Raw genomic sequence first — 25,066 nt, 5'->3', positions numbered from 1 at the left:
TAACAATAATGGGATTCTATAGGGCACACTAATAACAATATGGGGAAATTAGGGGCACAACAATAATAATAATGGATACAACAACAATAGTAATGGGGGAATCACTAGTATTATAGGGACCTAACATAGAGAGAGAGAGAGATGGGGGGCGAGAGAGGGAGGTAGGAGAGAAAGGGAGAAAGAGGACTTTAGAGAGAGGAGGAGAGAGGGGGGAGAGAGGGGGGTAGAGTGAGGAAGATAGAGGGATGGACAAAGAGTTTGAGTTGGAAGGGGAGTGGGGGAGAGAAGAAGAAAGACACAGAGAGAGAAAAGTAGAGAGAGAGATATGGAGTGACGTGGGAGAGATGGAGAGAATGTGTATATGTTTCGATTTGAGATAGAGAGATAAAGCATGAGAGATAGAGGGAGAAATAAATATTGATGGAGGGGGAGAGAGGGAAGAACATTTCTTGCACTATATGCATTGATTTTAGTGTAGATGGTGATATCTAATCCTATAATATTGCTTGCACTAGGTGACTTGATTTTAGTGTAGATGTTGATTTCTAATGATATATGATTTCTTGCACTCGATGCATTAATTTCAGTGTAGATGTTGATTTATAGTCATATTTGATTGCTTGTACTAGATGCACTGATTTCAATCTAGATTCTTTCTAACTCTATATGATTGCTCGAACAAGATGCATTGGTTTTAGTGTAGATGTTGATTTATAATTCTATTTGATTGCTTGCACTAGATGCGTTGATTTCAGTGTAGATGTGTATTTATAATTATATTTGATTTCTTTCACTAGATGCATTTATTTTAGAGTAGATTTTGATTTATAGTGCTATTTTATTGCTTGCATTACATGCATTGCTTTTTAGTGTAGATGTTGTTTGCTAATCCTATTTGATATCTTGTATTAGATTCATTGATTTCATTGTAGAATTTTTCTTCTATTCATATCTGATTGATTGCATTGAATGAATTGATTTCAGTGTATATGCTTATTTTTAATTTTATGTAACTGTATGTATGATGGTACATTAATTTTAAAGTGATTGGATTAACAGTGTGCATTGATTCCAGTGTAAGTATAAAAAAATTCTTGACTTGAATGTGCATTGATTTGTGTGTTATAGTAATTCAACCTATTAATATTGGAGAGAAAGAGAGAGAGAAGATATGATGTTTAATACAATAACTTGAATTAAATATTTGAATATTTTACGATTTCAGCTACCCCTTTCATATAATCGATATGAAAAGATGGCTAAACTGACAGTGGTGACAATAAGAATAGTAGAAGAAAATAGTTTGATATTGACCAAAATGAAGACTATTGATCACAATGAAGACTATAATTATCAAAAACAGATAATTTTACTTGATAAGAGGAAGTCTATTTTGGACATCGAGCTCATCGTTTATAGCTTTTTCCAGGGAAAACTTTTAGAACCCCCCCTAAATTTATATGTATAATAAATGGGTGAATCTCCATGGTATATAGGAAAAATGGAAGGCGATTTTATCAATAATATAATATGTATATATAATTTTTTGGTGAATCTCTCACCAGGCATGGCGAATATTTTACTCAATTAAAAAATCTTGTAAGATCTTGGCAAGTCTTTCACTAAATAATAAAACTTTGTAAAGTCTTAGTGAATCTTAGCATTGTGAACTCTTAGAGAATTTTTTGAAAAAGTATAAAACCATATACGACAAGAGCCACATAGTGGCAATATCACTGTTTTTTTTTCACATTTCCACGACATGAAACTTGTTTATAAAATTATAAAAACGCCAACCAAGTCCCTCATAATATGCAGGTAAGCCTATAACAGAGTCTGATACCTCTATTATGCTTGTCTTCATTCACGTGTCATAGCTACTATACTTAACATTGTGAATCACAACTCTCTCAGAACTCAACTCTATAGTGTAATTAAAACCTTTGGAAATTGAATCTCACAACTCTATGAAAAGGATTAGTGAAATAGAAGCTTTTGTGAATGAGCCCACTAACTATCACTGCTAAACAATCAATCTAGACTATGAAGTCTTCCATCTTGATCACAATCGTGCTCACGATCAAGGGAGTGCGACCACCTGGCCTGGCATAATGGCCATCATAGCTTCCAATAATCAACAACCACCTTGCAAGGACATCCTAGCTCATGTCTCATGACTTTTATTCATCAATCTTAACTGATATAAATCTTATAAAGATAATATTAGAATCCTCTCTAGATTCACTGTTAATACAAAGGTAAAGGACATTTTCTAGCTCAAGGCACTAGCCAATACCAACTTTGGTATTTGTGACCCCTTTGTGGGGATGCACCTACCCTGCCCTGTTGGGTTTCTCCCTTGTAACATAGCTCAACGATCACAAGACTTTCCAATCTTCCTACTCCATTAGACACACTTTATATGCTATACATAGTGAATGGAAAAGAAGCATTATAGAACACACAATTTCACAAAAGGAAGAAAAATCTTAGCCAATTCAATATCAAAATCTTAACCACTGATTAATAAAGAATAACAAGTAGTGTAATGAATTGTTCCGAGTTATTATTTACAAGTTGTAAAGAATGTAGTGGAATGGAAAATATTACTTAGGCAACCCTTCAATATTTTCTACTAATATGTCTGTGCATGTACATATGAAATTAAGAGCATTGTTGAATACAAAGTTTCCTTTTCTCTTGCCTCCATTTTGAAAAATCAGTGTGAAATTAGTGTCACTTTGAATCTCCTTTCCTATGTGGATGTTTTGACAAATCAATGTGAAATCAAAGTCACTTTGAATTTCCTTTCCTGCGATGGATCACATCCACAGTTGATGAGTAAAAGATAATCTACTATATATTATGTTTAAGAAACTGACTGCAATCTACAGTGGAAACGACACCTCAATTCTTATTCTGAATTTGAATATCTCAGGACAACATAAGAGATAAAAATGCATATGGCATTAGTAGCTAGAAAACAATCACTTCATCATTACAATACCACCTAGATTTCAGCACTTAATCTAAATAATGGCACTAGTTGCAGTGCTTATTTGCATTAACACCATGGAAAAGAAACAACAATGTTTCAAAGCACACTTACTGGAAAAGTTGTAACATTCCGAGAATATTTAATGATAGCATCTGAACCTCGTAGCTATGGTGGGGAAACTAGGGAACCCAAATCTTGGAAGATATCTCATACCAAATCTGAGAAAAAAATAAAAAAGGGAAAAAATCAAAATCTATAAATCAAGCAATGAATTGTTTACAAATCAAATACAATTCCTTTAACTAACAGTTAAATTGTGGTGATATATTTAAATATTTAGTAAGAGGGGAACTTCAAACCATTGAATATTACCTTTGTCATTACTGTCATCCCTCAGTGACTGAGATTACAAATGAATACTTATGGAAAGATTGTAAGAAATTCTGTGAAATAGTAAAGCATAACCTCTATTTTGAAGCAACAAAATCAAGACATTGTTACATCAAGAGCCATAATTGATACATAATCAATGAATCAGGTCCTTTTATGGCACAGGCTTGTTTCACAACCTCTATTTTCTCAATAACAAAATCAAGACATTGTATGTGGTTATTGCCAAAAGGAAATTGAGTTCTAATTTGGAAGAGGATCTTATCAAAAGACATGGATTTATTCAAAGCTACAAAGCCTAATGGGTTACTGAAAAATAAGTTGGAATATGGGATCATGATACTTAAATTGAAAAAATATGCTTTCCTTTTAGAAACATTACAGTTATAAAATGTTTTTTGAAAGCATTATAATTTGAAATTGGGCCTTGTTACACTAAAAAATGTCACCTTGACTACTTACAGTTAGTATGGCTCAAATCAACATGGATGAGCTCTCTGAAGCTCATCCAGAAATGTCTAAAGCACAGTTTTCTCCCTTTACCTCAGAAAGCTGTGCTTTAGACATTTACTGGGGTCGCAGGTTCTCTCTAGCCTTACCTGTGGGGACGCTGACCATGTTCACAAAAACTGCGTCCATGGACGCTCTGTATGTTAAAGGACAGGTGCATCCCTCTGTAAAAGGCAAAATGCGCGAGTTTTATCTTGAAAAAGTTACTTGTGGTTACTTCTAGAACATTCTAGAGGTCGGTTTGATGAAATGGATGCGCCTCCAGTTGGTTCATGTATCTCTATTAAGAGGCTCATTTTTATCATTTTTTAGAGAAAGACTCGTGGGAGTTGTTATGGCTCAAATTAACAGTCATGCTACCTCTTTTAGGCAAGTCTCATGCCTCTGTTATCCATCTCAAACTCAAAGAAGAGAGAAAGTCTTGTAAAAACAATGTTTATCTCTGGGGTCGCAGGTTCTCTCTAGCCTTACCTGCGGGGACGCTGACCATGTTCACAAAAACTGCGTCCATGGACGCTCTGTATGTTAAAGGACAGGTGCGTCCCTCTGTAAAAGGCAAAATGCGCGAGTTTTATCTTGAAAAAGTTACTTGTGGTTACTTCTAGAACATTCTAGAGGTCGGTTTGATGAAATGGATGCGCCTCCAGTTGGTTCATGTATCTCTATTAAGAGGGAACTTATCCCATCAATAAGGGAGCTATCCCACCCAAAGAGGGGGATTATCCCATTGATGGTGGACCTGAATAACCTCTTTACAGCACTATAAGTAAAGACATTGAGCCAGAGGGAAGGGAGGGTGGAAGCTATACATTTTCTTTGGGTAAATGCTGCAGGATTTAGGTCTCCCATTTAGAGCCTTGTGAGGAGAGATTGTCTTTACTTGATTCTACTTGGAAGTGGGTGAGCTTTGTCAAAGTAGAGGAAAACCCTTGATGGACCCTGGGAGGAACTTGCACAACACCAAGGCCAGGTTGTAAGAGTTTCTTTGTTTCGTTATTAATACAAACTGGTTTATTTTTCTCAATAGCTTGTGTTAATGAGTTATTTCATGTGTTCCTTGGTCTACATGTTGAATATATGTTTTATTATATGAAATGCAAGTGCTTGGTAATGGTTTGATTGTTTGTGGTTGCAGGAATTGATGTGAAGGAGGAGCTCATCCGGATCGGCAAGGACGAACTTCAACAATAGCGTCTGGAATAAGGTAAGCCTAAACACTTGTAGTTTTCATGTTTTAAAAGGTATATTTAGAGAAAGATCACTCCATTTTGTTTTGTTTGTCATTAGAATGTCTTAGACTTCTAGGAAGGTCAGCTGTGTCCGCACCCTTGACTGATTCCGTGTGACAAATTGGCGACTCCACTGGGGATAGATTCCATTGATGAGAAGAGTCTTTTCTTTTGTTTGAACTTTGCTTTGAGAAAATTGGTTTATTTTTCTGGTTTTTGGCTCTGTGTTTCTGTTTCTGGGTGGGTTAGCTTAGGATTAGTTTTATTTTGGTTTTTCTTGAGTTTTTCAGAAGGACGCACCCTCTGAGTGCTGCACAGTGCGTCCCTGGACGCACTTTCGCAGTGTGCACAGAGCGGGCCCGCAGCTGGTGTAACTGGTTGCCTGCGTCCCCTGCTAAAATTTAAGAAAATTCCATTTTTTGCATTTTTTCCTCTTAGATTTTGCTTTTTCTTAGTTTTTACTGCCCAGATCCATTAGTCCCTTGCCAAGAATCTTCACCTAAGCTTGTTTCATTGGCATTCCTGCTTTAAGCTTTCATCAATTGGGTGTTTTGAGTCTCTTTTTTGAGAAATTCTTGATTTGATTTCCTTTGGTCATTACTTGGAGGTTTGTCTCAGTCCTTTCACAATTTTGCATCTTTTTGCTTGTGTTTTTGCAAAAAAAATTCCCCCTCATTCGCCGGGGGGGGCTAAATTGTGTATGAGTGTTAATCGCCTTTGAGTGTTTTTATTTTATGATCTTTGGAACTCTCACCCAATTTTCTCGACTTGCACTTGATTGGTTCTTAGATTACATTAGAATCATCTTGTGTTTGAGAATTCTTTTGCATAGATCACATTTGCATAATTAGAGTTCTCATTTTCAGAATATGAATGAAAAATGTGCATAGATTACATTTGCATACTTTTCAAGTGAATTGTGCTTAGATTACCATTGCATAGTTTACATTCTGAAAAATCAATTGGAGATTTAGATCAATTATTTGATTTGAATTTACACGAAAAAAAAAAAAAAAAGGTTTTGGAATTGATTTGCATTAGTTTTTCTTGATGAAATTAGTGCATTAGAGAATTTGTTATATTTTCTCTTCGTGATCAATTCTTTGCATTGTTGGAAGTGAATGGAAACTCTCTCCTTAATTATTTAGGATTCATCGAATTGAAAGGATTACATTATCATATTCGATTGCATTCAGTTGAGTCGGGTCATAACACCATTGGTTTCATATCCATTTACCCATTTGAGTAATAACAGCCTTAATAACACAGCGCTTAATTAAAATTCATCTAGTAATTTTTACATTTCTAGGGCTCTGAAGCACCAACATAGCTTAGGCTAGTGTCTTGGAGTAGGTGAGTACTTAACTCTCCAAGACGGTAAAACCAAACAAGTAGTCGATCTTGTGATAGAATCAAATCCAATTGTTACATTTACACTCTGGGAAAGCTCCTCTTAAAGGAGAAGCACGAGCTCGTGTCTGAACCAGTGAGGGGATCATTCCCCCCTCGTTGGGAACGACGCCAGACAGTACGTATTACAAATGGTAAACCTCGGATTAACCATTGTCGAGGAGCCAGGGGTCACTTATCGGTAAACCTTGGATTACTGTCAAGGAGCCGGTAAGGGGATTGAGCTTGCTACTCTACCCTTGCGTGCTGTCGGAGTTTAGACTGTTCCCCCAGGTGTACTTGTAGCCGTTGGTAACCTTAGTGACCATAATCTTTAGGATTCTACCCAAGGTGACGGTGGAGGGAAGGTCCCACTGTACCTGGAGCAGACGTCGGCTATACTCACTTGGATTTTCTGGGGGGTTCACTTCACTCGAGACGGTTAAAGTGGAGGAACTTGGTCCAGTCTATTCATTAAGCAGGTTGTCGGCGTAACTGTTCCACCCGCCATTTCTGTACTGAATCCAGCGAGGTTGGGCTTCATCACCAACTAACGTTTTTGGTCCGGAAGAATACTGTTTGTGTGTGGTTTGACTCCTAGATTTGATAGCGCGTGTTAATTTGTTTGTTTTTACTTTGAGAGACCATAGGTGTGAATTGTGAATTTTAGTTGTTAAGTGTGAATTGTGAATTGTTAATTTTAGTCTTAGTTATAAATTGTTAATAAAATTCACTGAAGTTGAATATAATGGCAAGTGTTCCGGAATTTATCAACCTAGGAACCCCTCCTAATGAGAATCCTAGTACTTTTCCTTACTTTGGGAATGTTGGTCCTCCTTATATGGCTACTTTGTCATTACCTGGATTTAAAATAGGTTTACCGATATGGTTATTTTCAACTTCGTTGGCCCAAAATACTCCAATTGTTCCACCTCAACCGGATGCTTCACCTCAACAGAGTTCACCATCTCAACATGACCAACCTTCTGTTGACCCTTTACCTTCTTCGCCTAATTTTTCTTCCTCTATTTCTTCCTCTTCGCCTGGTAAAAGCCTTGATGCTAGTAACCAAGAGGTTAAGAAGAAGAAGAAAGGGAAGAAGAAGAAAAAGAAGAAGAAGCAAGATAAGAAAGAAGTCAACCAACCAACCATGGTTGTAAGTGTTAATTGTGTTGAGGAAAATTCCGACATGCACCGTAAACCCAAATACCCTTGCAGGCTTTGTAAGGGTGACCACTTCCTTGTCAATTGTCCTGGTATTCCAAAGGTCTTGGAAGTATGGTCAGAAAAATCTCATCAACTTTCTGTTGATCCATCAACCAGTGATAGTCAGGTTCCTGGGAAAAAGGGTAAAGTTAGGTTTCCTTGTAAGTTATGCAAAGGGAGTCATCAAACTCACATTTGCCCTCACATGGATGAAGCCTCTACATTGTTGGAAAAACTTACTGTTCCACAGCAAGAATTTCCAACTGGTTACCGTAAACTTTCTCCCAACCTACCGTCAACTGACGGAGTGATTAATCTAAATTCAAGTACGGTCGATCACACTCTTCCATTGGAGAGTGAAATTCATGTCACTCAGGTTGATGATCAATTAGTTGATCAAGTGGTCGATTCAATTTCACATTCGGTCGATCACACTCTCCCTTTCGAGAGTCAACTTCATACTGCTCAGGTTCTTCTTGTTACATCAGATTCTTCTATGCCGGGGGGCATTTCACCTGTTTCTACAGAACCCCCTCCAAGCACTGAGGTCTTTTCCTTTGATTGGAATAGACTGACAGAACCTCGTCTTCCTTCCTCCATCGCTTTCCAAATCATTGTCAAGGCTGGTGGTAGGGACATACATCGTACTCAGGTAGATGAAGGTGCTTCTGTTAGTATTTTATCCTCAACTGTTTGGAAATCTTTGGGTTCCCCTCAGCTTGCGCCTATTACGCAGAATCTGAAAGCTTTTAACCGAACCATTAGTGAACCTTTAGGGATCCTTCCTAAGTTTCCTATTACCTTGGAAGGTAAAACTGTTTGTATTGATCTTATGGTAGTTCGAGGTCCCTTGGATTTCAATTTACTCCTTGGGCAAGACTATGTTTATGCAATGAAAGCTGTCGTATCGACACTCTTTCGCGTGATGTCTTTCCCTCACAATGGCAGTATTGTGACTGTAGACCAGCTTTCATTCCCTAGTCTTGTCTCAACTACTAATAATATGACGACCCTAAATGTTCCTGATTCTAAAGTGGTATCTACCCTGCCACGGGTAAATTATGTGGCAACTGGTCCCATGTTTTCAGTTACCGATGTAAGTGAGCCTCTCACTGTTTGCTCACCTTCCTTTGATTTAGATCCGGTAATTGACATGGAAAACTCTATGGGATTACTTGAACACGATGTTCTTATCCCTTTTGAGTCCCTTGACATGTGTTCCTTCCAAAGAAGTATTCTTCCTTCTGATGAAGACCTCTTGGAAGCCATGATCAAGGTGTGTCCATTGACATGTCATTCCTCCAGTTGGAAGTCATGATCAGTGTGTTGTGAGGATAGCTTCTTCTAGTCTCAACCTCGTTAAAAAATGAAACTGGACGTCATGAGCATAGTTCCTTGTCTTGTGTCAAGCTCATTAAAAAATGAAACAAGGAGCGTGAGGAAAGTTCCTCTTACTGTGTCAACCTCGTTAAAAAATGAAATTGGATGTTATGAGGAAAGTTCCTTTTACTGTGTCAACCTCATTAAAAAATGAATCAGTGAGTGCGAGGATAGTTTTTTTTCCTATATCAACCTCGTTAAAAAATGAAACAAGGAGTGGGAGGAAAGTTCCTTTTACTGTGTCAACCTCGTTAAAAAATGAATCAGTGTGTGCGAGGATAGTTCCTTTTCCTGTGCCAACCTCGTTAAAAAATGAAATAGGGTGTAACGAGGATAGTTTGTTCCTGTCTCAACCTCGTTAAAAAATGAAACTGGATGTAGTGAGGAAAGTTCCTTTTACTGAGTCAACCTCGTTAAAAAATGAATCAGTGTGTGGGAGGAAAGTTCCTTTTACTGAGTCAACCTCGTTAAAAAATGAATCAGTGTGTGTGAGGAAAGTTCCTTTTACTGTGTCAACCTCGTTAAAAAATGAATCAGTGAGTACGAGGATAGTTCCTTTTACTGTGTCAACCTCATTAAAAAATGAATCAGTGGTTATGAGGATAGTTCTTTTACTGAGTCAACCTCATTAAAAAATGAATCAGCTAGATTTTAAGATATGTAGATAGGTTGTAGAAAGTAGGGTTTTGAGGATAGTTCCTGTTACTGAGTCAACCTCGTTAAAAAATAAATCAGGTATGAGGATAGTTCTTTTCTTGTGTCAACCTCCTTAAAAATGAAACAACTCCCTTTTTAAGTTAACTATTGAAAATAAACCTTCATTCCATCCATCCAGTTGAATGCAATGAAGCCTGGGGGGCATGTACCTCGCTTTGCATCGTTATGCTGGGGGCATGCGAACTTTTTGAGCATAGTTCCTTGTCTTGTGTCAAGCTCGTTAAAAAATGAAACAAGGGTAGGTTAAGTAGGTAGATTGTAGAGAGTAGTTATGAGCATAGTTCCTTGTCTTGTGTCAAGCTCATTAAAAAATGAATCAAGGATTTTAGAGCATAGTTCCTTGTCTTGTGTCAAGCTCGTTAAAAAATGAATCAAGGTTTTTAGAGTAAAGTTTTTGTTAGGTAGATTGTAAAGAGTAGTTTTGAGGATAGTTCTTTTCCTGTGTCAACCTCACTAAAAAATGAAACAACTCCCACGAGTCTTTCCAAGATCTTGAAAGTAAAGCTTCATTCCATCCACCTCATTGAATGCAATGAAGCTTGGGGGGCATGTACCTCATTTTGCATCATTATGCTGGGGGCATGCGAACTTATAACAAGCATAGTTTTTCGTTTCAAGCTTGCGTAAACATGAAACCGAATACGAGCATAGTTCTTTTCCTGTGTCAAGCTCGTTAAAAAATGAAACAAATCCTCCTCTACTTGAATCGAGAGTTTGATTAGATCTCGTAGATGTTAAGTTGTATATTTAGGTTAGTTATTTCAATGTTTTGCATAAGTTTCTTACAGTTTTAGGTCGAGTCTTTCAAATGATCTCATTCATGAATCTTCATTTCATCCAGCTGGTTGAATGAAAGGAAGTTGGGGGGCATGCGCTCTAGCGGTTATGCTTAGGGGGCATCAAGCACAGTTTTCTCTCTGTTTCAAGCTTGTGAAAAAATGAAACTACTTTGAAGCATAGTTTTTCCCTGTTTCAAGCTTTTGTAAAAATGAAACCTATCTCGAGTCAATTTTAGTTATTTTCAAGACTCGTTAAACTCATGAAAATCCCGAGATTATTTTGCTATTTTTCATTCTCGTAAAACAAATGAAAATGCCGAGTTCTTTCCGTCTTTTCCTGCTCGTAAATTAAATTGAAAGTCGGCCATATGAGTACATTTTTATCCCTTTTTCGAACTCATTAAAACTTACGAAAAAGTGAAAACCATGAGTACATTTTTATCATTTTTTCGAACTCGTTAAAACTTACGAAAAAGTGAAAACCATGAGTACATTTTTATCCCTTTTTCGAACTCGTTAAAACTTACGAAAAAGTGAAACCTTGGAGTTCTCTTTTAAGCCCTTTTCAGACTCCTAAAACATGAAAAGATCGCCGAGTTTTTCTTTTACACTTGTTAAAACGGAATTAAAAGACGGTCCCCTTTTAGCTCTTTTCTGACCGCAAAATCAGGAAAAGATTATCGGGTTTTTGTCGTTTCAAACTCGATAAGGAAATAACACGACGTGTCCTTGATCGCTTTTTACTTTTCAGGTCAACGACACTATTATGAAAGTACTCCTTGGTCGCAAGATCAAGCGGTTCCCCCAGGTATTATTTTATACTTTTTCGGGCTTGAGGGACACAAATATACGAAAAAGTTCAACGTGGAGTCTCCTTTAGTTTTTTCAGACTCTCTAAAATTGAAAAACGCCGAGTTTCTCCTATATTGGGCTCGTTAAACTTTTACAGTAGAGGACCTGTTCAATTACAAACAGGAACGAACCACTCCTTCCTAGGGTTCGAATTTAAACTAGGTTGGACTCGTCCGAAGGATGAGCTTATAATCAAGCATATGTTATCCTGCTCAAGCTTGTTAAAAATAAAGAGGTACTTGCCAGAAATGGTGGGGGAAAAGAGAGAAGAATGAACCTGTTTGTTTCCTTTTGTCTCAAAAGAAAATTTATTACCACTCTTGAACACGACACTTTTTCATTCACCTGGGTTGGGAAATCTTTTACCTCACAGTTGATCAAACCACTTTGAAAGTCTTTAACCAGGTTCTGGGGATTAACTTTGAGTTATTCGTCACCAAGCCATCTGTCGTGTCGTTATGTGTTCAAGAGGTCTGCAAGCAAAACTTTCATCTGAAAAATACTTGTCATCCATTTGACCATCCCTGAGTCAGTCCTTACAGCAACATTTCTTCAACTTGAACAATGATTTCGTGTTGCGGGCTTGCCTGCAACGAGTCGCTTTCTATAGACATCGACACATTATCTAGAAAGATGACTTAGGAATCGACAGTACCTTGAAGTCTGCATGCATCAATGGCAGGTTTCTCGCATTTGACGTCAGTTTACATCATTGACTTTCGATCAAAGGATTCCGTGAAGTGTTCGACATCAAGACATCTATTCACATTTCACGGGTTGTGCTTGGTACTTTGAGAACCATTGACATTACTGGTGGTCTCTCTCACGCTTGTTAACAGTTCACATCATCGACTGGTAATCAAGTGGTTTCTAACATGTTCGACATCAAATCATTTAATCACATGGTTAGAATCGTACCAATTCGGGAAGTAGAAGTGAAGACCCTGGATCTAGTTCCTACCATCCAGGCTGCGAGGAGTTTTGTATTCATTGTCTATGTAGACTAATCATAAACAGATGGCTGCGTCCATACTGTGTCTACAAAAGTCTATAAAAATGATGTACTGCAAGATCATTCCTGTATCAGAATAGTTAGTCCATTAGTTAAAGTTTTGAATCTGAGTATGGGAATGCCTACCTCAGTGATGATATAATCTTATACATGTATTTTGTGTTGAAAATTGCAGGTTCCAACCAGGTCATCCACAAGACAATCCTTGAAATGATAAAGCGCTTCACCCTTCCTAGAATTACAAAAACCCTAATCTATTCCAGGCTTCACACTTTAGGGGGCAATCTGTTACACTAAAAAATGTCACCTTGACTACTTACAGTTAGTATGGCTCAAATCAACAGTCATGCTACCTCTTTTAGGCAAGTCTCATGCCTCTGTTATCCATCTCAAACTCAAAGAAGAGAGAAAGTCTTGTAAAAACAATGTTTATCTCTGGGGTCGCAGGTTCTCTCTAGCCTTACCTGTGGGGACGCTGACCATGTTCACAAAAACTGCGTCCATGGACGCTCTGTATGTTAAAGGACAGGTGTGTCCCTCTGTAAAAGGAAAAATGCGCGAGTTTTATCTTGAAAAAGTTACTTGTGGTTACTTCTAGAACATTCTAGAGGTCGGTTTGATGAAATGGATGCGCCTCCAGTTGGTTCATGTATCTCTATTAAGAGGGAACTTATCCCATCAATAAGGGAGCTATCCCACCCAAAGAGGGGGATTATCCCATTGATGGTGGACCTGAATAACCTCTTTACAGCACTATAAGTAAAGACATTGAGCCAGAGGGAAGGGAGGGTGGAAGCTATACATTTTCTTTGGGTAAATGCTGCAGGATTTAGGTCTCCCATTTAGAGCCTTGTGAGGAGAGATTGTCTTTACTTGATTCTACTTGGAAGTGGGTGAGCTTTGTCAAAGTAGAGGAAAACCCTTGATGGACCCTGGGAGGAACTTGCACAACACCAAGGCCAGGTTGTAAGAGTTTCTTTGTTTCGTTATTAATACAAACTGGTTTATTTTTCTCAATAGCTTGTGTTAATGAGTTATTTCATGTGTTCCTTGGTCTACATGTTGAATATATGTTTTATTATATGAAATGCAAGTGCTTGGTAATGGTTTGATTGTTTGTGGTTGCAGGAATTGATGTGAAGGAGGAGCTCATCCGGATCGGCAAGGACGAACTTCAACAATAGCGTCTGGAATAAGGTAAGCCTAAACACTTGTAGTTTTCATGTTTTAAAAGGTATATTTAGAGAAATATCACTCCATTTTGTTTTGTTTGTCATTAGAATGTCTTAGACTTCTAGGAAGGTCAGCTGTGTCCGCACCCTTGACTGATTCCGTGTGACAGGCCTTTCTATCAATACATATTTTCATTAACATAATGTACTTTCCTACCTGAAACGCTGTAGATATCCAAGAAAAACTTGAAAATCATAAGAGAACTTAGCATAATGTACTTTCTTTCCTTCCTTAACATTCTTAAAGAGTTGAGGTTCCCCAAGTCATCGGGTAACTTTTGAAGAAAATGACAGTTAGTAATAGTCCAATTCACAACTGAAGATTTGTCACAAATACGAGGGGGCATCTCCTCCAAATCACAAAAGTGCTCGAGGTTAAAATCTAGCATTATTGAAAGATTAATGCTCGACTAGGTGTTATTGAACCCAGAAATTTTTCCAATCTTCACTAAAAGCTTAAAGATGGCTTCTCTAAGTTCTACATGACTTTACTATGCTCTTGAAGTGGGGGCACATGCAGCCTCTCCAAGTGAATAGTCTTAAACTAAGTGAAGATAAGGCCGATAGATCATTTAGTGTGGATATCGTTAACCTATAATTGAATACTATTAGGACTTTCAAATTTTTCATGGAACTCAAAAATGTTGGAAGAAAGTATTTGCTTCCAGAAAAGAGTAAAACTAAAGCCTCTGCTTGAGGACAATTGATGTCACACCACTAATATTTCTCCATGGAATCTGTATAGGTAAACCATAAATGCAAAATTCCATTAGAATATTGTGTTTATTGGATACACAAATGAAATCATTTCATTTCTTTAAAATATATTTTGAAATCAAAATTACCGAAATTACATATCGATAACCTAGTGGGTGTAGGATAAAATTCACCCGTGTCATTCATAGAAAGCATGAGAAAAAACCTAATACTATATAAAAAACCAAGATAAAATCAAATTCATCACTTCTAGGGACTTCATAACCACCCTGCCAATACACAAGTATGTTCCCATTTGCAGTTAGAAAAATTACCCAAATTACAATCTGTTTACTCCAGCCTATGTTGGAAAGTTATAGAAGGATGACTAGTTCAATCAATCCATTCCTTTTAGCCCTGGATTTGTTTCAGTTTAAAATAGAAGTATACAAATATACTTGTCCAATGTCTACTGCTACTGAGCATTAGTTAATTAATAAGAAAGTATGTAAACATACAAACATAAATTCACACTCATGAATATCCCAACTTTCTATCAAGTGCTATGACTAGTGATGGAAATCACAATTATTTTTAAAAGCCTGGAATCATGCCTAAGCATCCTCTATGAATGACCCAACGCCTTCCTGGTTTGTTATAGACATTTTTGTGCCTTACAAATCTAAGCATGAAATGTCCATAAACCAAGGGCTCCTAAGTCCATAAAAGTGTTGTTCTAACCCCTAAAGGAACAAGGTCAATAGATTACAGCTTCTCCCAGAAGTTCTCCACCAGAAACTGCTCAGAATAAGTCAAAACATGATCATTTCAGCTGCTCCACTGGCTAGGTGCATTGCATTGCACCTAAATACACTGTGAGGGTGCGTTGCATTGCAAAAGTCCCTTCTGTGGGGTGCGATGGGCGAGAAATGACAAATGGCAGTGTCATTCCGCGAGGTGGAGAGGCAATGGAAGCTTCCAGAATCTTCTCCTGTGACACTTGCCTCACTGAATTCGACCAAGGATGAGTAAGAGGCCTTCAGTCTCCAAGTGGAAGCAAGAACTGACAGAGAGAAGACACTAATCAAATCACAAGCTGACTCATCCTCCTTACACATATCTATATATGGATCCCTCATCTCAGAGATCCAGAGGCTGGAATTTTGCATATTGTAAGGAATTGTTGTTGGTTTTTGAGGCAAACATCAGAGTATTGGGTGATCTATGCTTTGTTTGAGGTGAAGAGGGTCTTCTTTGCTGGGAGGTTGATGCTGGGTTAGGAACCACCGGTTGTAACTCCTCCTAGATCTTTTCTTGTTTATCAATAAAAACTATTTGAGTTTTTCCTCCATGCTTTTGTATCATTGATGCTTGTTACATTTGTATGGTTAACTTAAATCTGATCCTAAGTTGTTTATGAATATAGATCCATGTCTTTGTATAGTGTTCTTCTTCTGTGATCTTACAGGTACTTGGTGAAGCTGGGCAAGTAAGGGAGCAGGTAGCTGGAGACTGTCAAAGAAGAGAGGGATTGGATCAAAGGATTAGCGCAAGACACAGGTTGGTTCTTTCTATTCCTCTCTATATATAGTTCATAAAGGAAATACAAAAGTAGTTTTTCTCTTTTTGCTTCTAAGGCAGCTGTCACACCTTAGTGGGGTAGAGCAGTTCTAAATAGACACTTTTCCCTGTAACATGGTTAGCTCTCTACATTAAAGTTGCAACAAACAATATGACATTAGGCATGGCTTGAAAGTAACAAACCGCTGCAAAACTTAGGCATAGCTGGCAAGTGCACACCGTGTTTTCAAGATATCGGTTAGAAAATCCATAACATATAATAGCACAAATTGAGAAACTCATAATGTCCTGTCTATTGAATATTGTAGCCTATTTTCTCACAGATTATACTGCATAGCATAAAACTGCTCATAAATTAACGTAACACACAGGCTTCATATTCCTTGTATATGGCTTCATATTCCTTGTTTTTCTTCAAGTTTGTTGCCATTGACCACACAGACCAGAGATAAATCATGGAGGAACTTCATTAAAAGCATGGATATATAACATTGAAATAGTAACTGCACATATTTTGAATAAAATTTGTAACGTTTTACGATTGCAAAGAAAATTAAATATGTCAATATAAAATGTGGAATCTGAATTTGCTTTACAAGACTTAAATTATTAAAGATAATAACAAATCTTCCCAACCATTCAAGATAAATCTGATTTAACTTGAATGCACATATTATTTATTTCCATTATCTAAATATTTTGGTGTCATGAAAAATAGATATTTCCATCTCAACATATCCTTGATCACTTGACATTGCCCTTGGTTAGTTTTTAAAGGTAATGGCTAAACATTTACAGAAATTCTAATATTGTAAGCCTTACCATTTCCCTTTCATTTCTCAAGTTTAATTTCCACATTTTTATTTCAATGAAACATTAAAGGCTGCAAACTTTGTGGTTAAGACCCAACTGGTAGAAGAAGGAAGACTTTCTATGAAGCTCAAACTACTCACAGGACCCTTTAATACCACCATGATTATTTGGCACGCCCAGGGTCTTCAGAACCACAAGACTCACATAATAGATTTCATGCTACAAGAAAACATAAATACTTCAAGCTCGACTTCAATTGCATTTTTTACACACACTATATGGTCTACCCTGTCCAATGAGATGGACAGAGGTTCTTTGTGAAGACACACCAAATACAACTGAGTGATTTATGGCACAATGATTAAATAATGATAAGCCAACAAAATATGTACTATTCAACATAAGATATGCTCATTGAAGGGAAAGATTACTGGCCGAGGATTTAGACTCCAAGCACCTAATTGGAAGTTGGTTTATGTGGCCTCAAACTAGATGCACTTGGACTCATATTGTTTCCTTGACTAACCAGGGGAATGCCTGAATGCTTTTCCCCTTTGTGAGGGCTATGTGTCTATCTAATCTCACTTATACGGGGGCTATATATTTGTTTAGATTCTACAATTTTGGGACTTAATGCAGAATCAGATCCATGAATTGGTGTGCAATCACTCGAGCTAGTTATTCATGGACTATATGTGTGTTTGACCTCACTGTGACTTCGTGTAATCATCTCATCCAAAACTTCACCATCATTTGCACCTGTCCCCATGCTTCCTAGTCCAAACCACTGAATTCAAGCTTCCTGCAATCAATATATGTTACTGTTCAATTTATTACTGTTCATGCTGCAGGGCTTATGAAATGGAATTGAGTAATATTTTTAAAATTTGTTTGATATGTGTCTTGCACTCACTGTTATATTGCATGGAATTCCAAGGGCTTCTTCATACTCTACTACATCCAATTCTTGAAGATGTGCTCCTTTGAAAAACTTGGGAAGGGTATACTGCCTCGCTAGGAATAACAAGTTACAACATGATCAATAGCGGGAAGAGAACACCATCTATAGGCACCCATGTGATACCAAAACATGCCAGCAAATAACATGTCTAGAAAATGGTGAAAGTGGCAATTGTCTTGAAAGGCACCGTTTCAAGAAATGTAGCATGATACTCTTGAAGTTCTCTATAACCATCAGTTCAACATTGATCAGCTTTCAAAACTATATTACAAGCATTAAATTCAATCACATTATAGTTTGAATAAAGTTCATACTTGTATCTACGGCTTGGAGCAGTGAAAAGAAACAATATCCTTTCCCAAAATTGATTTCCTGGCAAACTCTCTATGGCCATGAAGGCAAAGTAACCCCAAATCACAGAAGTTGGGATCTTTCTAATGATGGGCATTACTGCAAGGTAGTCAACCACCATCAGAGATTGCAACAAATTACTCAATCGCTATTCTTTCACCTCAACAGGAAGCAGGTAATCCACGTCCTTGTCAACATTAAAAATTGATTCATCAACTGGGGCATCCATATTCCCAGTACTTGCAGCCAACTGAATTGTGGTCTCTTTCAATTCCTTAAGTGTCTACACAAATGGTTGGGACATGACAAGAAAAATAAATAATGGGAGAGGAAAATTAGATAAAATGAAACACCCAAACTCAAAAATAAGACCATTACCAAGGCAGTTGGAGGCTAATAAACCAGTGGGGTCTGCATTTTATCATAGGCTTCTTGCATGTTTTTGTATACTTGCCCTAAGGCTGAATTTTTCTGCATACTTTTCCGGACTATTGTCACTAACTTGCTAAGCACCAACTGTAACAAAATTACTTGTAAGTTACTCATCTATAAAATGTCTAAATTGTGTCTTTTCCCTGAGAAGTTGCAATTGATAATTCCAATATATTGGTATCCAATGTTTGAGGGTAGCTAAGCTTTTCATGTGCAGGGGAGATTGAGGAATAACACCATTTGAAGGAGGTATGCCAACAAGACCACATAAAATATTCTGCCACAATAAAAGGAAAATTTATGAATCCACTAGAGATTTTTTATGGAGGTGAAAACAAAGAATGAAGGGTTAGATCAAGATGTCTTTAGGAGAGCAAGAGCTCTTCCAGAATAGGGTAGCCAGTGACAGTTGAACCTAAACATGAACTCTGACAAAAATTACAAAATAGTTTTAAATAGTATATATATACTGAGGTAATTTGCATACCAAAAATCCTAAGAGAAGTAAGTCATAATGGTATGAAGAAGGTTTTCTTAAGTTGAATTCCTTTTGTTGGGAAAGTTGGGATGCAACGCTGTGATCAAAATAATAAAGCACTGCAATCATTGTTTCCGGGATGAAAGCTCCAAAAATGTATAACAGTGGCACATAAAGCATTTCCTGTGTGGAAAAATAAGTATTGTTATTGCATGGAAACGAAAACAAAAAAGGAAAAAAAAAATGGATTCTATGTTTTGAGGTGGTGGATGAAAGGCAAGATCAGTGCCTTATCATGTTTGGGCTATGGGAGCACGCATTTTATGTCAAAGGGAGAATATAAAGAAGCATTATGGATTATAAGCAGCCAAGGATCATCCCCCTGACTTGTGTTGTTGCCACCCACAACCTTCCAAAGTTCAAACCAACTGTCTTCCAATCAGCGGAAAAGCCAACACCACCGCCTTCCAAATCACTGAAGATTTATTGTAGGATTTGTTTGGAGATCTTATACAATCCTTAGTAGACAGAGGTTGTATGTACTTCCAACTCACCACCTTTCTCAATAAGCCCTACCCTTCTATAATTCTCTAGAAATATTTAGCAGCCAGGGCTCTTTCCAAGCAATGGAGATTTTAAATGTCCCATGCTCACAGCTCTTTAGGAACAATAGTTTTTTTCCATGAGACCTGAGGAATATTCTTTTTTTCTGTTTGTCCCCAGCCCATAGGAATCTGAAACTAAGTCTTCTTACCTGTTCCAGGACCCGTTTGGGAATAAAGGAAAAAAAGACTCAGTACACAGGGATGGCTTCAAGTAGGGATTTCACTAGCACTAACTTACCCCCCTTGATGATAACCATCTATTACACCATATTGACATCTCCTTTTCAACCTTAGAAACCATCCACACCCATTCTATTTTTTTGTAGTCACTGAATTTTGATAAAAAATTAGCACTGCGATTACAATTGAGCTAATTGAGCACCCAGATTACAATTATTGTGTTGGGGAAATTGTTATTTGACTGGCATCTGTTGCAGAGCTACTAGAAGTGTCTAATGTTGTTGAATCATTACTTGATGATAAGGTGTGTCAAAACATCTCATCACTTGAGAATTGTATGAAAGCAGAAAATGATTCGAACGTTGAGAAAGATTGTGAAATGGAGCCAAAAGGTGAGTATTGTATAAGAATAGAGCTATCTCCAGAACAGATATCTTTGAGAAAAATACAAAAAGCTAACGCTGGTCTGGCCTTTTAGGATCAGTCTGGTGATGATAAAGAAATTGAATTGAAGCCAAAATGTGTAAATGAGACCAAAATTACAGAGCAAATTTTCCAACAAGGGTCTTCGAGAAGGTGTAAGGCTAAAGTAGGTATGGCTACTGAAGAATCAAATTTATCCTTGATTGAGAATATTATAGGTCTCAAAAACAGGTATATTGAAGTGATGTGGGCAGATGGAATGATTTAAAAAGTAAGTGTTCTCTTTTTTTTGCTTGGATCTATTCTTTGCTACATTGATGTTTACTAACAATAGATGGCAAATAATTTAAAATGATCAGTCATATTTGACAATCGTAAACAACTTAATTTCCAAATAAAGTTTTGTTCAATAGTCTTCAAGAACTAGAACCACCACAATCCAGCTACACCAATGGTGCAAATCCTTAGCAAAAGTGGCAAAATAATTTTTTTTTAAACATGGTATACTTGATCATGTTACTTATACAGGTGTCCATCTATTTTACCAGTCTCCAAAGAGAAACTCATTAGTGAGATGATGCAAGCTACGCTACAACAGGCCAATAATCTTTTTATCCCCACAGCCAATATACAGGCTAGGGTACAAAACCTAGATCTTTGAAATACTCGTGCTCCTGAGCACTACGAGCAGTGATGCGTCTACTGGGCTCCAGGCACAGCATTTTCTGGGAGGGAACATGGTGGCATAAAAACAAAGAAACAAACAACAAAGTTGTCAGCATTAAGAAAAATTGTTACCAGACATCCTTTGATCATATTCCAAATAAAAAGATAATGTTTGTCCTCACCGAGAGAAGATCAATTCTTGTTGGCTCAAGACCTGGAACATGCACCTAACCACAAAGCAACTAAGAGGGTCAACACTGTTAAAACTTCACAAAACTTGATCATAACCAAAACAACTTTAGCAAGAAGACATGTCAATCACCAATGAAACAATGTAAGAACCTAAATTCAGGCATAATTTCTTACACAAACAAGAGAATGCTACATCTATGGTGGCAAAACAATGATCAACTACTTAGCCAACCTCTTCTGAAGAAGCACAGGATCACATGAAGCAACGAGCAGGGATCATCTCCATCATTAATCCAAAGAGTTCAAAAATGCAGTGCTACCCATGAGTAAACAACACCAAGAATGTAGATCATGTAGATCATGATAATCACAGAGTTACATCATCATCAATAAAAACATATGGTGCATGAAATCCATTGAAGAAAATACATCAATATCATAGATTATACCCTTATTCTCAACAAGGCACCCCTAGCATTAATTCAAAAAGGATACAATGTCACTAAAAGCCTTTGTAAAACCATCAAGAACAAGCAGGTTTAAATTTTGAAATATAATTGGAAAAAAACTATGCCTCACAATAAAAAAACGTGCTTCAAAAACAGAGTCACTAGTATATATCATATTGCAAATTTTAACAAGACTTCTTGCTCAGAAACAAACATCATTTATATACAACATTTCACCTTTTTCTATGGGCTGGACTTTTGAGAAAAGTTTCGTGGTTAGAATCCAAAATAAGCGTTCTCTTTCACAATTCACCATTAGAACCTTGCATGATTCAAAGAAAGGGTTCCATCACCATTGAGATGTTATCATCAAAACCAACATAAAAACCACTTGAATATCATATCCTCTACACATCAACATAACAAGTAAATACTCGCGCTATAAAGCATAGAAAACCATATTGCACAATATTATGAGATACCATGTTAGTAACAACAGATGGCAAAGAATTTCAAATGATCAGTCATATTTGAAAATCGTAAACAACTTAATTTCCAAATAAAGTTTTGTTCAATAGTCTTGAAGAACTAGAACCACCACAATCCAGCTACACCAATGGTGCAAATCCTCAGCAAATGTGGCAAAACAAATTTTTTTCAAAACATGGTATACTTGATCATGTTACTTATACAGGTTTCCATCTATTTTACCAGTATCCAAAGAGAAACTCACTGGTGAGATGATGCAGGCTACACTACAACAGGCCAATAATATTTTTATCCCCACAGCTAATATACAGGTCAGGGTACAAAACCTAGATCTTTGAAATACTCATGCTCTTGAGCACTATAAGCAGTGATGCGTCTAAAAACACCAAAAAACTCATTTCCAAAATTCCTACACCTTTGTCTAATTGCAAACACATCTGATGTCAATTGGATCTAGCTCCACTGGTTAGGTGGAATGATTGTTATCCTCCCTACAATGGTTCTATTCCCACCAATGAAATGTTGATATGGCCTTTGGCCCTAAGGAATTTGCTTAAGCCTAGGTGCCATCCTCAGAATGAGGCAATGTTCCCTGGGTTTTCTCAGGATATATTTTGCAAAAAGCATTTTAGTCAATTGGGTCTAGCCCAAGTAATTGAGGGGGAATGTAATCCCTCCACACCTAGGACTAATTCTCACAAGTGACATGTTGACCTCTTAATGAATGTATTGTTGATTTCCTCGTACCCATAAAAATTTGGGTTTACACTGGATACCATCCTCAGAATGAGAGGAAGTGCAAGGATATATATTCCAAAAAAAAAATTGTAAATTGGGGCTAGACTAGGTGGTTGTGAGGAGTGTTAACCTTCCAATATTAGGATATACATGCAATGAAATATATGTGGGAGATTCTTGTTTGAATTATAATGGCAGCTCGGGCTGAGAACAGCATGAGGTAAGTGTGTAAAACTAGCAAGAAACCTATTCTAGATACAGTGTTCCAGCCTAGCCTATGTTGCACTAAAAATTGTCACCATGACATTCTGCAATCTGTGTGAGTCTATCACCACTCATACTTTCCACCTTTGCAAGTCTTAATCCTCAGCTCTTAAAATAAGAGAAAGCCCTCAAAAATCTATAAAACACTGGTTCTGCACTTTCTCTTAGCATTACCTGCGGTCCCGCACGTAATGGTCATGTCCCTTCTACTCCTGACCGCTCTGTCTCTGTGTAATGGGTGCGGACCCCTGTAAAAGTCAAAAAGGCGCAAGTATATACTTAAAAACTCACTTTGAGTTATTTTTGGAAGCTTGTAGAGGGAATCTTGAGGTGGCAAGTTCGCTCCTTTAAGGTTCATGCATCCCATACCTTAAAGAGCTAACCCCTTAATGTGAGGAGCTTATCCCTTTGAAGGAGGACTCTATCCCTTCATAGGTGGACCAATAACTTCCTTCCTCTGCACTATAAAATGAGGCATTGGGCTGGTTACTGAGAGAAAAAGCTTAATATTTTTGAGGTGAAATGCTGTTGGAACTTAGTCTTCCTAATTGAGCTTTTGAGAGGAAAGATTACATACCTTTTTGATCTCATTGGGAAGAGTGTGAGGCTTGTCAAAGTAGAGGAGATTCATGTTTGGACCTTGGGAAGAGCTTGTACAACATCAAGGCACCAAAGGTTGTAAAGTTCTTCTATTTCAAAGTTAATACAATCAAGTTTATTTTTCTCAATAAGTTATGTTTTGTGGTTTATTTTATGGACTCCTTGATCACCATAATGAACATATTTTATGATATTAGCTATGTAGTTGTTATTTGATGTGTGCTTGTTTGTGTTTGCAGGTTCTCAAAAGGAAACTCTTTCAGACGGTTGAAGGTTGGCTGCTACAAACTAGCATTGGACATAAGGTAGGGTCTAACACCTCTATAGTTTTTATTAATGAAACAATATGTTTAGAGAAAGGTAGATTTTCTTATTCTTCTTGTTGCTAGATATCTTTTGATACTAGGGAGATCGGCCTTGTCCACAAGAACGATTTATTTGGCCAACAAATTGGCGACTCCACTAGGGAACTGAATTTGGTTATTGGTTTTCCTTTTCTTTGACTTGTGAAACTTGTTTTTGTTTTTTGTTTTTGCTTGATGTTTGTGGGATTGGGTAGTTTTTAGGATCTTGAGTATTTTCTATTTTTTCCGAAATTTTGAAGAGGACCGCACGTTCTGTTTACAATACAGTGTGGACATATCTGCACTATTCCTTTAGTGCACAGAGCGGTACCGCATTTGGTTACGCTGGAAGCCTACAAACCCTATCAAAATTCTTGAAAAACTTAAAATGTTTTCACCCAGTTAAGTTTAGGTTTCATTTACAGCTTTTAGTGTCTCCCCAGATTTGCATGTGTTCTGTCAAAAATCTCTTACAAGTAAGTTCCATTGGCATTTTTGTTTTAGGTGATTTTCTAGAAGTTTTGCATGCATGGATTGGTTTTGACTTGGTCTTTGTACTGACTCAAAGATTAGAAGCCTTAGAAACCTTAGATTACCCTGGTCTCTGTTGTCTTCTTGATGCGTCTGGCTGGTTTGTGAAATCTGTCCTTGGTGAGAAATACATCCAATTGTAATTGATATAATCTGGGAAGCTCCTCTTAAAGGAGTCAATCACGAAATCATGTCTGAACCTTTGAGATAATCAAGTCTGTCTCATTTGTAAAGATAGAAGATTTGCGCGTATTAAAAATGGTAAACCTCGGATTAACCATTGTCGAGGATCCTAGGGTCACTTGTTGGTAAACCTCAGATTGATCATGTCGAGGAGCCTTCAAGGGGATTGAGCTCTATTACTCTGCCCTTGCGTGTAGATCAGATCGTAGATTGTTCCCCCAGTTGTATTTGTTACTGTTGGTAACCTTAGTGACCATAATCTTAAGATTCTTTCCTAAGGTGATGGTGAAGGACGGATTTCACTGTACCTGGAGCAGACATCGACTAGACTCACTTGGACTCTCTGGGGGGTTCTCTTCACTTGAGATGGTTTTGTGAAGAAACTTGTGCCAATCT

At 37.4% G+C, this 25,066-nt stretch overlaps 1 pseudogene; it reads right to left on the bottom strand.

The window, feature by feature from the left end:
* Window positions 1-17,466: 17,466 nt before the first annotated feature.
* LOC149156398 (boron transporter 1-like) overlaps window positions 17,467-25,066 on the bottom strand; it is a 35,849-nt pseudogene continuing 28,249 nt past the window's right edge.

This window comes from Pinus tabuliformis, chromosome 9 (genome assembly GCF_031772625.1).
Source record: "Pinus tabuliformis cultivar Carrire ecotype Pingquan chromosome 9, CPIR1, whole genome shotgun sequence".
NCBI lineage: Eukaryota > Viridiplantae > Streptophyta > Pinopsida > Pinales > Pinaceae > Pinus > Pinus tabuliformis.
Note: the sequence above shows the minus strand (reverse complement) of the source record. Positions and strands in the feature narration are given on the sequence as shown.